Source organism: Narcine bancroftii, chromosome 2 (assembly GCF_036971445.1).
Source record: "Narcine bancroftii isolate sNarBan1 chromosome 2, sNarBan1.hap1, whole genome shotgun sequence".
NCBI lineage: Eukaryota > Metazoa > Chordata > Chondrichthyes > Torpediniformes > Narcinidae > Narcine > Narcine bancroftii.
In genome coordinates, this window is record NC_091470.1 from 130,563,888 (window position 1) to 130,576,031 (window position 12,144).

Genomic DNA, 12,144 nt, shown 5'->3' on the forward strand with positions numbered 1-12,144 from the left:
GGGAATCAGATATGGGGAAACAGGGGCGGGGAATCAGAGGCGGGGAAACAGAGGCGGGGAATCAGATATGGGGAATCAGAGGTGTGGAATCAGAGGTTGGGAATCAGAGGCAGGGAATCAGAGGCGGGGAAACAGAGGCAGGGAATCAGATCTGGGGAATCAGTGGCGGGGAAGTAGAGTTGGGGAATCAGAGGCGGGGAATCAGAGGCGGGGAAACAGAGGCGGGGAATCAAACACGGGGAATCAGAGGTGGGGAATCAGAGGTTGGGAATCAGAGGCAGGGAATCAGAGGCGGGGAATCAGAGGCGGGGAATCAGAGGCAGGGAATCAGATGTGCGGAATCGGAGATGGGGAATCAGATGCAAGAAATCAGAGGCGGGGAATCAGAGGCGGGGAATCAGAGGCCGGGAATCAGATATGGTGAAACAGAGGCGGGGAATCAGAGGCGGGGAAACAGAGGCGGGGAATCAGATATGGGGAATCAGAGGTGGGGAATCAGAGTTTGGGAATCAGAGGCATGGAATCAGAGGCTTGGAATCAGATGCAGGGAATCAGATGCGGGGAATCAGAGGCGGGGAATCAGATCTGGGGAATCAGTGGCGGGGAAGTAGAGTTGGGGAATCAGAGGCGGGGAATCAGAGGCGGGGAAACAGAGGCGGGGAATCAAACACGGGGAATCAGAGGTGGGGAATCAGAGGTTGGGAATCAGAGGCAGGGAATCAGAGGCGGGGAATCAGAGGCGGGGAATCAGAGGCAGGGAATCAGATGTGCGGAATCGGAGATGGGGAATCAGATGCAAGAAATCAGAGGCGGGGAATCAGAGGCGGGGAATCAGAGGCCGGGAATCAGATATGGTGAAACAGAGGCGGGGAATCAGAGGCGGGGAAACAGAGGCGGGGAATCAGATATGGGGAATCAGAGGTGGGGAATCAGAGTTTGGGAATCAGAGGCATGGAATCAGAGGCTTGGAATCAGATGCAGGGAATCAGATGCGGGGAATCAGAGGCGGGGAATCAGAGCTGTGGAATCAGAGGTGGTGAATCAGAGTTGGGGAATCAGAGGCGGGGACTTAGATATTGGGAAACAGAGGCGGGGAATCAGAGGCGAGGAAACAGAGGCGGGGAATCAGAAATGGGGAATCAGAGGTTGGGAATCAGAGGCAGGGGATCAGATGTGCGGAATCAGAGATGGGGAATCAAAGGCAGGGAATCAGAATCAGAAGCAGGGAATCAGAGGCCGGGAATCAGAGGCCGGAATCAGATGCCGGGAATAAGAGGCCGGGAATCAGAGGTGGGGAATCAGAGTCCGGGAATCAGAGATGGGGATTCAGAGGCGGGGAATGAGATATGGGGAATCAGAGGCGGGGAATCAGAGGCGGGGAAACAGAGGCGGGGAATCAGATATGGGGAATCAAAGGTAGGGAATCAGGGGCGGGGTATCAGTGGCAGGGAATCAGAGGTGGGAAATCAGAGGCCGGGAATCAGAGGCGGTGAATCAGAGGCGGTGAATCAGAGGCAGGGAATCGGATGTGCGGAATCAGAGATGGGGAATCAGAGGTGGGGAATCAGAGGCGGTGAATCAGACATGGGTAATCAGAGGCGGGGAATCAGAGGCAGGAAATCAGACACGGGGAATCAGAGGCGGGGAATTAGAGCTGGGGAATTAGATGCAGGTAATCAGAGTTGGGGATTCAGAGGCGGGGAATCAGATATGGGGAAATAGAGGTGGGGAACCAGAGTTGGGCAAATAGAGGCGGGGAATCCGATATGGGGAAACAGAGGCGGGGATTCAGAGGCGTGGAAACAGAGGCAGGGAATCAGATATGGGGAATCAGAGGTGGGGAATCAGAGGTTGGGAATCAGAGGCAGGGAATCAGAGGCTGGGAATCAGATGCAGGGAATCAGATGCGGGGATCAGAGGCGGGGAATCAGAGCTGGGGAATCAGAGGTGGCGAATCAGAGTTGGGGAATCAGAGGCGGGGACTTAGATATGGGGAAACAGAGGCGGGGAATCAGAGGCGGGAGACAGAGGCGGGGAATCAGATATTGTGAATCAGAGATGGGGAATCAGAGGCAGGGAATCAGAATCAGAAGCGGGGAATCAGAGGCCTGGAATCAGATGCTGGGAATAAGAGGCCGGGAATCAGAGGTGGGGAATCAGAGTCCGGGAATCAGAGATTGGGATTAAAAGGCGGGGAATGAGATATGGAGAATCAGAGGCGGGGAATCAGAGGCGGGGAAACAGAGGTGGGGAATCAGATATGGGGAATCAGAGGTGGCGAATCAAAGGCGGTGAATCAGAGATGGGGAATCAGAGGCAGGGAATCAGAGGCAGGGAATCAAACACGGGGAATCAGAGGCGGGGAATCAGAGCTGGGGAATCAGAGGCGGGGAATCAGAGTTGGGGAATCAAAGGCGGGGAATCATATATGGGGAAACAGGGGCGGGGAATCAGAGGCGGGGAAACAGAGGCGGGGAATCAGATATGGGGAATCAGTGGCGGGGAAGTAGAGTTGGGGAATCAGAGGCAGGGAATCAGAGGCGGGGAAACAGAGGCGGGGAATCAAACACGGGGAATCAGAGGTGGGGAATCAGAGGTTGGGAATCAGAGGCAGGGAATCAGAGGCGGGGAATCAGAGGCGGGGAATCAGAGGCAGGGAATCAGATGTGCGGAATCGGAGATGGGGAATCAGATGCAAGAAATCAGAGGCGGGGAATCAGAGGCCGGGAATCAGATATGGTGAAACAGAGGCGGGGAATCAGAGGCGGGGAAACAGAGGCGGGGAATCAGATATGGGGAATCAGAGGTGGGGAATCAGAGTTTGGGAATCAGAGGCAGGGAATCAGAGGCTTGGAATCAGATGCAGGGAATCAGATGCGGGGAATCAGAGGCGGGGAATCAGAGCTGTGGAATCAGAGGTGGGGAATCAGAGTTGGGGAATCAGAGGCGGGGACTTAGATATTGGGAAACAGAGGCGGGGAATCAGAGGCGGGGAAACAGAGGCGGGGAATCAGAAATGGGGAATCAGAGGTTGGGAATCAGAGGCAGGGGATCAGATGTGCGGAATCAGAGATGGGGAATCAAAGGCAGGGAATCAGAATCAGAAGCAGGGAATCAGAGGCCGGGAATCAGAGGCCGGAATCAGATGCCGGGAATAAGAGGCCGGGAATCAGAGGTGGGGAATCAGAGTCCGGGAATCAGAGATGGGGATTCAGAGGCGGGGAATGAGATATGGGGAATCAGAGGCTGGGAATCAGACGGGGGGAATCAAAGGCGGGGAATCAGAGCTGGGGAATCAGAGGCAGGGAATCAGAGTTGGGGATTCAGAGGCGGGGAATCAGATATGGGGAAACAGAGGCGGGGAATCAGAGGCGGGCAAACAGAGGCGGGGAATTAGATATGGGGAATCAGAGGTGGGGAATCAGAGGTGGTGAATCAGAGATGGGGAATCACAGGCGGGGAATCAGAGGCAGGGAATAGAACGCGGGGAATCAGAGGCAGGGAATCAGAGCTGGGGAATCAGAGGCGGGGAATCATAGTGGGAATCAGAGGCGGGGAATCAGATATGGGGAAACAGAGGCGGGGAATCAGAGGCGGGGAAACAGAGGCGGGGAATCAGATATGGGGAATAGGATGCGGGGAATCAGAGGCGGGGAATCAGAGCTGGGGAATCAGAGGCGGGGAATCACAGTTGGTGCATCAGAGGTGGGGAATTAGATATGGGGAAACAGAGGCGGGGAATCAGAGGCGGGGAAACAGAGGCGGGGAATCAGATATGGGGAATCAGAGGTGGGGAATCAGAGGCAGGGAATCAGATGTGCGGAATCAGAGATGGGGAATCAGAGGCAGGGAATCAGAATCAGAAGCGGGGAATCAGAGGCCAGGAATCAGATGCTGGGAATAAGAGGCCGGGAATCAGAGGTGGGGAATCAGAGTCCGGGAATCAGAGATTGGGATTAAAAGGCGGGGAATGAGATATGGAGAATCAGAGGCGGGGAATCAGAGGCGGGGAAACAGAGGTGGGGAATCAGATATGGGGAATCAGTGGTGGCGAATCAGAGGCGGGGAATCAGAGGCAGGGAATCAAACACGGGGAATCAGAGGCAGGGAATCAGAGCTGGGGAATCAGAGGCGGGGAATCAGAGTTGGGGAATCAGAGGCGGGGAATCAGATATGGGGAAACAGGGTCGGGGAATCAGAGGCGGGGAAACAGAGGCGGGGAATCAGATATGGGGAATCAGAGGTGTGGAATCAGAGGTTGGGAATCAGAGGCAGGGAATCAGAGGCGGGGAAACAGAGGCAGGGAATCAGATCTGGGGAATCAGTGGCGGGGAAGTAGAGTTGGGGAATCAGAGGCGGGGAATCAGAGGCAGGGAAACAGAGGCGGGGAATCAAACACGGGGAATCAGAGGTGGGGAATCAGAGGTTGGGAATCAGAGGCAGGGAATCAGAGGCGGGGAATCAGAGGCGGGGAATCAGAGGCAGGGAATCAGATGTGCGGAATCGGAGATGGGGAATCAGAGGCGGGGAATCAGAGGCGGGGAATCAGAGGCCGGGAATCAGATATGGTGAAACAGAGGCGGGGAATCAGAGGCGGGGAAACAGAGGCGGGGAATCAGATATGGGGAATCAGAGGTGGGGAATCAGAGTTTGGGAATCAGAGGCATGGAATCAGAGGCTTGGAATCAGATGCAGGGAATCAGATGCGGGGAATCAGAGGCGGGGAATCAGAGCTGTGGAATCAGAGGTGGTGAATCAGAGTTGGGGAATCAGAGGCGGGGACTTAGATATTGGGAAACAGAGGCGGGGAATCAGAGGCGAGGAAACAGAGGCGGGGAATCAGAAATGGGGAATCAGAGGTTGGGAATCAGAGGCAGGGGATCAGATGTGCGGAATCAGAGATGGGGAATCAAAGGCAGGGAATCAGAATCAGAAGCAGGGAATCAGAGGCCGGGAATCAGAGGCCGGAATCAGATGCCGGGAATAAGAGGCCGGGAATCAGAGGTGGGGAATCAGAGTCCGGGAATCAGAGATGGGGATTCAGAGGCGGGGAATGAGATATGGGGAATCAGAGGCGGGGAATCAGAGGCGGGGAAACAGAGGCGGGGAATCAGATATGGGGAATCAAAGGTAGGGAATCAGGGGCGGGGTATCAGTGGCAGGGAATCAGAGGCGGGAAATCAGAGGCCGGGAATCAGAGGCGGTGAATCAGAGGCGGTGAATCAGAGGCAGGGAATCGGATGTGCGGAATCAGAGATGGGGAATCAGAGGTGGGGAATCAGAGGCGGTGAATCAGACATGGGTAATCGGAGGCGGGGAATCAGAGGCAGGAAATCAGACACGGGGAATCAGAGGCGGGGAATTAGAGCTGGGGAATTAGATGCAGGGAATCAGAGTTGGGGATTCAGAGGCGGGGAATCAGATATGGGGAAATAGAGGTGGGGAACCAGAGTTGGGCAAATAGAGGCGGGGAATCCGATATGGGGAAACAGAGGCGGGGATTCAGAGGCGTGGAAACAGAGGCGGGGAATCAGATATGGGGAATCAGAGGTGGGGAATCAGAGGTTGGGAATCAGAGGCAGGGAATCAGAGGCTGGGAATCAGATGCAGGGAATCAGAAGTACGGAATCAGAGATGGGGAATCAGAGGCAGGGAATCAGAATCAGAAGCGGGGAATCAGAGGCCTGGAATCAGATGCTGGGAATAAGAGGCCGGGAATCAGAGGCGGGGAATCAGAGGCGGGGAAACAGAGGTGGGGAAACAGATATGGGGAATCAGTGGTGGCGAATCAAAGGCGGTGAATCAGAGATGGGGAATCAGAGGCGGGGAATCAGAGGCAGGGAATCAAACACGGGGAATCAGAGGCGGGGAATCAGAGCTGGGGAATCAGAGGCGGGGAATCAGAGTTGGGGAATCAGAGGCGGGGAATCAGATATGGGGAAACAGGGGCGGGGAATCAGAGGCGGGGAAACAGAGGCGGGGAATCAGATATGGGGAATCAGAGGTGTGGAATCAGAGGTTGGGAATCAGAGGCAGGGAATCAGAGGCGGGGAAACAGGGGCAGGGAATCAGATCTGGGGAATCAGTGGCGGGGAAGTAGAGTTGGGGAATCAGAGGCGGGGAATCAGAGGCGGGGAAACAGAGGCGGGGAATCAAACACGGGGAATCAGAGGTGGGGAATCAGAGGTTGGGAATCAGAGGCAGGGAATCAGAGGCGGGGAATCAGAGGCGGGGAATCAGAGGCAGGGAATCAGATGTGCGGAATCGGAGATGGGGAATCAGATGCAAGAAATCAGAGGCGGGGAATCAGAGGCGGGGAATCAGAGGCCGGGAATCAGATATGGTGAAACAGAGGCGGGGAATCAGAGGTGGGGAAACAGAGGCGGGGAATCAGATATGGGGAATCAGAGGTGGGGAATCAGAGTTTGGGAATCAGAGGCATGGAATCAGAGGCTTGGAATCAGATGCAGGGAATCAGATGCTGGGAATCAGAGGCGGGGAATCAGAGCTGTGGAATCAGAGGTGGTGAATCAGAGTTGGGGAATCAGAGGCGGGGACTTAGATATTGGGAAACAGAGGCGGGGAATCAGAGGCGAGGAAACAGAGGTGGGGAATCAGAAATGGGGAATCAGAGGTTGGGAATCAGAGGCAGGGGATCAGATGTGCGGAATCAGAGATGGGGAATCAAAGGCAGGGAATCAGCATCAGAAGCAGGGAATCAGAGGCCGGGAATCAGAGGCCGGAATCAGATGCCGGGAATAAGAGGCCGGGAATCAGAGGTGGGGAATCAGAGTCCGGGAATCAGAGATGGGGATTCAGAGGCGGGGAATGAGATATGGGGAATCAGAGGCGCGGAATCAGAGGCGGGGAATCAGAGGCGGGGAATCAGATATGGGGAATCAAAGGTAGGGAATCAGGGGCGGGGTATCAGTGGCAGGGAATCAGAGGCGGGAAATCAGAGGCCGGGAATCAGAGGCGGTGAATCAGAGGCGGTGAATCAGAGGCAGGGAATCGGATGTGCGGAATCAGAGATGGGGAATCAGAGGTGGGGAATCAGAGGCGGTGAATCAGACATGGGTAATCAGAGGCGGGGAATCAGAGGCAGGAAATCAGACACGGGGAATCAGAGGCGAGGAATTAGAGCTGGGGAATTAGATGCAGGGAATCAGAGTTGGGGATTCAGAGGCGGGGAATCAGATATGGGGAAATAGAGGTGGGGAACCAGAGTTGGGCAAATAGAGGCGGGGAATCCGATATGGGGAAATAGAGGCGGGGATTCAGAGGCGTGGAAACAGAGGCGGGGAATCAGATATGGGGAATCAGAGGTGGGGAATCAGAGGTTGGGAATCAGAGGCAGGGAATCAGAGGCTGGGAATCAGATGCAGGGAATCAGATGCGGGGATCAGAGGCGGGGAATCAGAGCTGGGGAATCAGAGGTGGGGAATCAGAGGCGGGGAATCAGAGGCGGGGACTTAGATATGGGTAAACAGAGGCGGGGAATAGAGGCGGGAAACAGAGGCGGGGAATCAGATATTGTGAATCAGAGGTAGGGAATCAGAGGCAGGGAATCAGATGTTCGGAATCAGAGATGGGGAATCAGAGGCAGGGAATCAGAATCAGAAGCAGGGAATAAGACGCGGGGAATCAGAGGCGGGGAATCAGAGCTGGGGAAGCAGAGGCAGTGAATCAGAGGCAGGGAATCAGAGGCTGGGAATCAGATGCAGGGAATCAGATGCGGGGATCAGAGGCGGGGAATCAGAGCTGGGGAATCAGAGGTGGGGAATCAGAGTTGGGGAATCAGATGCGGGGACTTAGATATGGGGAAACAGAGGCGTGGAATCAGAGGCGGGAAACAGAGGCGGGGAATCAGATATTGTGAATCAGAGGTGGGGAATCAGAGGCAGGGAATCAGATGTGCGGAATCAGAGATGGGGAATCAGAGGCAGGGAATCAGAATCAGAAGCAGGGAATAAGACGCGGGGAATCAGAGGCGGGGAATCAGAGCTGGGGAAGCAGAGGCAGTGAATCAGAGGCTGGGATTCAGAGGCAGGGAATCGGATGTGCGGAATCAGAGATGGAGAATCAGAGGTGGGGAATCAGAGGCGGTGAATCAGACATGGGTAATCAGAGGCGGGGAATCAGAGGCAGGAAATCAGACACGGGGAATCAAAGGCGGGGAATCAGAGTTGGGGATTCAGAGGCGGGGAATCAGATATGGGGAAACAGAGGCGGGGAATCAGAGGCGGGGACTTAGATATGGGGAAACAGGGGCGGGGAATCAGAGGCGGGGAAACAGAGGCGGGGAATCAGATATGGGGAATCAGAGGTGTGGAATCAGATGTTGGGAATCAGAGGCAGGGAAACAGAGGCGGGGAAACAGAGGCGGGGAATCAGATATGGGGAATCAGAGGTGGCGAATCAAAGGCGGTGAAACAGAGATGGGGAATCAGGGCAGGGAATCAGAGGCAGGGAATCAAACACGGGGAATCAGAGCTGGGGAATCAGAGGCGGGGAATTAGAGTTGGGGAATCAGATATGGGGAATCAGAGGTGGGGAATCAGAGGTTGGGAATCAGAGGCAGGGAATCAGAGGCGGGGAATCAGAGGCAGGGAATCAGAGGCAGGGAATCAGATGTGCGGAATCGGAGATGGGGAATCAGAGGCAGGGAATCAGAGGCGGGGAATCAGAGGTGGGGAATCAGAGGCCGGGAATCAGATATGGGGAAACAGAGGCGGGGAATCAGAGGCGGGGAAACAGAGGCGGGGAATCACATATGGGGAATCAGAGGTGGGGAATCAGAGGTTGGGAATCAGAGGCAGGTAATCAGAGGCTTGGAATCAGATGCAGGGAATCAGATGCGGGGAATCAGAGGCGGGGAATCAGAGCTGGGGAATCAGAGCTGGGGAATCAGAGTTGGGGAATCAGAGGCGGGGACTTAGATATTGAGAAACAGAGGCGGGGAATCAGAGGCGGGGAAACAGAGGCGGGGAATCAGATATGGGGAATCAGAGGTGGGGAATCAGAGGCAGGGAATCAGATGTACGGAATCAGAGATGGGGAATCAGAGGCAGGGAATCAGAATCAGAAGCAGGGAATCAGAGGCCGGGAATCAGAGGCCGGAATCAGATGCCGGGAATAAGAGGCCGGGAATCAGAGGTGGGGAATCGGAGTCCGGGAATCAGAGATGGGGATTCAGAGGCGGGGAATGAGATATGGGGAATCAGAGGCGGGGAATCAGAGGCGGGGAAACAGAGGCGGGTAATCAGATATGGGGAATCAGAGGTGGGGAATCTGGGGCGGGGTATCAGTGGCAGGGAATCAGAGGCGGGAATTCAGAGGCCGGGAATCAGAGGCGGTGAATCAGAGGCGGGGAATCAGAGGCAGGGAATCGGATGTGCGGATTCAGAGATGGGGAATCAGAGGTGGGGAATCAGAGGCGGTGAATCAGACATGGGTAATCAAAGGCGGGGAATCAGAGGACGGAAATCAGACACTGGGAATCAGAGGCGGGGAATCAGAGCTGGGGAATTAGATGCAGGGAATCAGAGTTGGGGATTCAGAGGTGGGGAATCAGATGTGGGGAAACAGAGGTGGGGAATCAGAGGTGGGCAAATAGACGCGGGGAATCTGATATGGGGAAACAGAGGCGGGGAATCAGAGGCGTGGAAACAGAGGCGGGGAATCAGATATGGGGAATCAGAGGTGGGGAATCAGAGGTTGGGAATCAGAGGCAGGGAATCAGAGGCTGGGAATCAGATGCAGGGAATCAGATGCGGGTATCAGAGGCGGGGAATCAGAGCTGGGGAATCAGAGGTGGGGAATCAGAGTTGGGGAATCAGAGGCGGGGACTTAGATATGAGGAAACAGAGGCGGGGAATCAGAGGCGGGGAAACAGAGGCAGGGAATCAGATATGGGGAATCAGAGGTGGGGAATCAGAGGCAGGGAATCAGATGTGCGGAATCAGAGATGGGGAATCAGAGGCAGGGAATCAGAATCAGAAGCAGGGAATAAGACGCGGGGAATCAGAGGCGGGGAATCAGAGCTGGGGAAGCAGAGGCAGTGAATCAGAGGCGGGGAATCAGAGGCAGGGAATCGGATGTGCGGAATCAGAGATGGGGAATCAGAGGTGGGGAATCAGAGGCGGTGAATCAGACATGGGTAATCAGGGGCGGGGAATCAGAGGCAGGAAATCAGACACGGGGAATCAGACGCGGGAAATCAGAGCTGGGAAATTAGAGGCAGGGAATCAGAGTTGGGGATTCAGAGGCGGGGAATCAGATATAGGGAAACAGAGGCGGGGAATCAGAGGCGGGAAAATAGAGGCGGGGAATCAGATATGGGGAAACAGAGGCGGGGAATCAGAGGCAGGGAAACAGAGGCGGGGAATCAGATATGGGGAATCAGAGGTGGGGAATCAGAGGTTGGGAATCAGAGGCAGGGAATCAGAGGCTGGGAATCAGATGCAGGGAATCAGATGCGGGGAATCAGAGGCGGGGAATCAGAGCTGGAGTATCAGAGGTGGGGAATCAAAGTTGGGGAATCAGAGGCGGGGACTTAGATATGGGGAATCAGATATGGGGAAACAGGGGCGGGGAATCAGAGGCGGGGAAACAGAGGCGGGGAATCAGATATGGGCAATCAGAGGTGTGCAATCAGAGGTTGGGAATCAGAGGCAGGGAATCAGAGGCGGGGAAACAGAGGCGGGGAATCAGATATGGGGAATCAGAGGTGGCGAATCAAAGGCGGTGAAGCAGAGATGGGGAATCAGGGCAGGGAATCAGAGGCAGGGAATCAAACACGGGGAATCAGAGCTGGGGAATCAGAGGCGGGGAATTAGAGTTGTGGAATCAGAGGAGGGGAATCAGAGGCGGGGAAACAGAGGCGGGGAATCAGATATGGGGAATCAGAGGTGGGGAATCAGAGGTTGGGAATCAGAGGCATGGAATCAGAGGCGGGGAATCAGAGGCCGGGAATCAGATATGGGGAAACAGAGGCGGGGAATCAGAGGCTGGGTATCAGAGGCGGGGAATCAGAGGCCGGGAATCAGATATGGGGAAACAGAGGCGGGGAATCAGAGGTGGGGAAACAGAGGCGGGGAATCAGATATGGGGAATCAGAGGTGGGGAATCAGAGGTTGGGAATCAGAGGCAGGGAATCAGAGGCTTGGAATCAGATGCAGGGAATCAGATGCGGGGAATCAGAGGCGGGGAATCAGAGCTGGGGAATCAGAGGTGGGGAATCAGATTTGGGGAATCAGAGGCGGGGACTTAGATATTGGGAAACAGAGGCGGGGAATCAGAGGCGGGGAAACAGAGGCAGGGAATCAGATATGGGGATTCAGAGGTGGCGAATCAAAGGCGGTGAATCAGAGATGGGGAATCAGAGGCCGGGAGTCAGAGGCAGGGAATCAAACACGTGGAATCAGAGGCGGGGAATCAGAGCTGGGGAATCAGAGGCGGGGAATCAGAGTTGGAGAATCAGAGGCGGGGAATCAGACGCAGGGAATCAATATGGGAAATCAGAGGTGGGGAATCAGAGGTTGGGAATCAGAAGAAGGGAATCAGAGGCGAGGAATCAGAGCTGGGGAATCAGAGGCGGGGAATCAGAATTGGGGAATCAGAGATGGGGAATCAGAGATGGGGAATCAGAGGCGGGGAATCAGACGCGGGGAATCAGAGGTGGTGAATCAGAGATGTGGAATCAGAGGCGGGGAATCGGAGGCAGGGAATCAGACGCGGGGAATCAGAGGCGGGGAATCATAGCTGGCGAATCAGAGGCGGGGAATCAGAGGTGGGGAATCAGAGGCGGGGAATCAGATATTGGGAATCAGAGGTGGGGAATCAGAGGCGGTGAATCAGACATGGGTAATCAGAGGCGGGGAATCAGAGGCAGAAATTCAGACACGGGGAATCAGAGGCGGGGAATCAGAGCTGGGAAATTAGAGGCAGGGAATCAGAGTTGGGGATTCAGAGGCGGGGAATCAGATATGGGGAAACAGAGGCGGGGAATCAGAGGCGGGCAAATACAGGCGGGGAATCAGATATGGGGAAACAGAGGCGGGGAATCAGAGGCAGGGAAACAGAGGCGGGGAATCAGATAAAGGGAATCAGAGGTGGGGAATCAGAGGTTGGGAATCAGAGGCA